Source organism: Arachis hypogaea, chromosome 11 (genome assembly GCF_003086295.3).
Source record: "Arachis hypogaea cultivar Tifrunner chromosome 11, arahy.Tifrunner.gnm2.J5K5, whole genome shotgun sequence".
NCBI lineage: Eukaryota > Viridiplantae > Streptophyta > Magnoliopsida > Fabales > Fabaceae > Arachis > Arachis hypogaea.
Window position 1 is genome coordinate 49,819,971 of NC_092046.1, and position 3,883 is coordinate 49,823,853.

The 3,883-nt window shown below is 40.1% G+C and overlaps 1 non-coding gene across 1 annotated transcript; it reads left to right on the forward strand.

Annotated features, from left to right (window-relative positions):
• The first annotated feature begins 2,561 nt into the window (after positions 1-2,561).
• LOC112725063 (small nucleolar RNA R71) lies at positions 2,562-2,669 on the forward strand. Its single transcript, XR_003164193.1, has one exon. It is a non-coding gene; the product is annotated as a small nucleolar RNA R71 (small nucleolar RNA).
• Positions 2,670-3,883: the final 1,214 nt, after the last annotated feature.

A 3,883-nucleotide genomic window follows, 5' to 3' on the forward strand; every position in this document is an offset into this window, starting at 1 on the left:
GAGCAATAAAAGAAAGAATAGATGAAGAAGAAGAAGAAAATATGGAGAAGAGGGGTGAAGTGTGTTTCGGCCAAGTAGAGAGGAGAGGGTTGTGTTGTGTGAAAATGAGGAAGAATGGAGGGCTATATATAGGAGAGGGAGATGAGTTAAGGTTCGGCCATTTAGGGTGGGTTTGGGTGGGAAATTGGTTTTGAATTTTGAAGGTAGGTGGAGTTTATGAGGTAGGTTTATGGGGAAGAGTGGATGGATGTGAGTGGTGAAGAGGTGATGGGGAAGAGAGATTGAGGTGATTGGTGAAGGGTTTTTGGGGAAGAGTGTTTATGGGGTTGTGTGAAAGAGAGTGGTGAGGGATGAGAGGAAGTGAGTAGAGGTAGGTGGGGATCCTGTGGGGTCCACAGATCCTGAGATGATCCTGTGGGGCCACAGATCCTGAGGTGTCAAGGCATTTACATCCCTGCACCAATTTAGGCATGCAAAATGCCCTTGCACACAACTCTGGGCGTTCAACGCCAGGTTGGTGCCCATTTTGGGCGTTCAACGCCCATTTACTAGCCATTTCTGGCGTTGAACGCCAGAACCATGCTTGTTCTGGGCGTTCAGCGCCAGGATGCTGCCTATTTTGGGCGTTCAGTGCCAGAACCATGCTCTGTTCTGGCGTTGAACGCCAGGCAGATGCTCCTCCAGGGTGTGATTTTTCTTCTGCTGTTTTTGATTCTGTTTTCAATTTTTTTATATTTATTTTGTGACTCCACATGATCATGAACCTATAAAGACATATAACTAAGAAAAATATAGTTAGATAAATAAAAATTGGGTTGCCTCCCAATAAGCGCTTCTTTAATGTCAATAGCTTGACAGTGGGCTCTCATGGAGCCTCACAGATGTGCAGAGCTTTGTTGAGACTCTCCAACACCAAACTTAGAGTATGGATATGGGAGTTCAACACCAAACTTAGAGTTTAGTTGTGGCCTCCCAACACCAAACTTAGAGTTTGACTGTGGGGGCTTTGGTTGACTCTGCTTTGAGAGAAGTTCTTTATGCTTCCTCTCCATGGATGCAGAGAGAGATCCTCGAGTTGTAAACACAAGGGTGTCCTCATTTAATTGAAGGATCAATTCTCCTCTGTCCACATCAATCACAGCTCTTGCTGTGGCTAGGAAAGGTCTTCCTAGGATGATGGATTCATCCTCTTCCTTTCCAGTATCTAGGACTATGAAGTCAGAAGGGATGTAAAGGCCTTCAACCTTTACTAACACGTCCTCTACTTGTCCATAAGCATGTTTTCTTGTATTGTCTGCCATCTCTAATGAGATTTTAGCAGCTTGCACCCCATAGATTCCCAGTTTCTCTATTACAGAGAGGGGCATGAGGTTTATCCCTGAACCAAGGTCACACAGAGCCTTAAAGATCATGGTGCCTATGGTACAAGGTATTATGAACTTTCCAGGATCCTGTCTCTTCTGAGGCAATGTCAGTTGATCCAGATCACTTAGTTCATTGATGAACAAGGGAGGTTCATCTTCCCAAGTATCAATGCCAAATAATTTGGCATTTAGCTTCATGATTGCACCAAGGAACTTGGCAGCTTGCTCTTTAGTAACATCCTCATTCTCTTCAGAAGAGGAATACTCATCAGAACTCATGAATGGCAAAAGGAGGTTCAATGGAATCTCTATGGTCTCTAGATGAGTCTCAGATTCCTTTGGTTCCTTAGAGGGAAGCTCCTTATTGATCACTGGACGTCCCAGGAGGTCTTCCTCCTTGGGATTCACGTCCTCTCCTTCCCTTACAGGTTCGGCCATGGTGCTTATGTCAATGGCCTTGCACTCTCCTTTTGGATTCTCTTCTGTATTGCTTGGGAGAGTACTCGGAGGGATTTCAGTGATCCTTTTACTCAGCTGGCCCACTTGTGCTTCCAGATTTCTAATGGAAGACCTTATTTCATTCATGAAACTTACAGTGGCCTTAGATAGATCAGAGACTAAGTTTGCTAAATTAGAAGTATTTTGTTCAGAGTTCTCTGTCTGTTGCTGAGTGGATGATGGAAAAGGTTTATTATTGTTAAACCTGTTTCTTCCACCATTATTAAAGCCTTGTTGAGGCTTTTGATCCTTCCATGAGAAATTTGGATGATTTCTCCATGATGGGTTATAGGTGTTTCCATAAGGTTCACCTAAGTAATTCACCTCTGCCATTGCAGGGTTTTCAGGATCATAAGCTTCTTCTGCATAAGAAGCCTCTTGAGTACTGTTGGATGCAGCTTGCATTCCATTCAGACTCTGAGAAATCATATTGACTTGCTGAGTCAATATTTTGTTCTGAGCCAATATGGCATTCAGAGTATCAACTTCAAGAACTCCCTTCTTCATAGGCGTCCCATTATTCACAGGATTCCTTTCAGAAGTGTACATGAACTGGTTATTTGCAACCATGTCAATGAGTTCTTGAGCTTCTGCAGGCGTTTTCTTTAGGTGAATGGATCCACCTGCAGAGGTATCCAATGACATCTTAGATAACTCAGACAAACCATCATAGAATATATCCAGGATGGTCCATTCTGAAAGCATGTCAGAAGGACACTTTTTGGTCAACTGTTTGTATCTTTCCCAAGCTTCATAGAGGGATTCACCTTCTTTCTGTCTGAAGGTTTGAACATCCACTCTAAGCTTGCTCAGCTTTTGAGGAGGAAAGAACTTGGCTAAGAAAGCCGTGACCAGCTTATCCCAAGAGTTCAGGCTGTCTTTGGGTTGAGAGTCCAACCACACTCTAGCTCTATCTCTTACAGCAAAAGGGAAAAGCATGAGCCTGTAGACTTTAGGATCTACTCCATTAGTCTTAACAGTATCACATATCTGCAAGAATTCAGTTAAGAACTGAAAAGGATCTTCAGATGGAAGTCCATGAAACTTGCAGTTCTGCTGCATCAGAGAAACTAATTGAGGTTTCAGCTCAAAGTTGTTTGCTCCAATGGTAGGAATGGAGATGCTTCTTCCATGTAAATTGGAATTAGGTGCAGTAAAGTCACCAAGCATTCTCCTTGCATTGTTGTTGGGTTCGGCTGCCATCTCCTTTACTTGTTCGAAATTTTCAATCAAGTTGTCTCTGGATTATTGTAATTTAGCTTCTCTTAATTTCCTCTTCAGAGTCCTTTCAGGTTCTGGATCAGCTTCAACAAGAATGCCTTTTTCTCTGTCCCTGCTCATAAGAAAGAGAAGAGAAAAAGAAAAGAAGAGGAATCCTCTATGTCACAGGAAAGAGGTTCCTTATTGTTAGTAGAAAAGAAGAAGAGAAAAATCTGAACTCAAAAAGAGAGAGAGAGGGTTCGGATTTTTGGTGGGTGAGGGAGAGATGTTAGTAGATGAATAAATAAATAGAATAAGATGAGAGAGGGGAAATTTCGAAAATAATTTTTGAAAAAGAGTTAGTGATTTTTGAAAATAGTTTTTGAAAAAGGTTAGTAGTTTTTTTTTTCGAAAATTCAAAATAAAAATAAAATAATTAGTTAATTAAAAAGAATTTTTTGAAAAAGGGGAAGATATTTTCGAAAATAGAGAGAGAGTTAGTTAGGTGGTTTTGAAAAAGGTAAGAAACAAACAAAAAGTTAGTTAGTTAGTTGAAACAAAAATCAATTTTGAAAAGATAAGGAGTTGGGAAGTTAGAGACGATATTTTGAAATCAAATTTTTGAAAAAAGATAAGATAAGAAGATATTTATGAAAAGATATGATAGAAATTAGTTTTTGAAAAAGATTTGAATTTTTAAAATCATAATTAATGACTTGATTCACAAGAAATCACAAGATATGATTCTAGAACTTAAAGTTTGAATCTTTCTTAACAAGCAAGTAACAAACTTGAAATTTTTGAATCAAAACATTAATTGC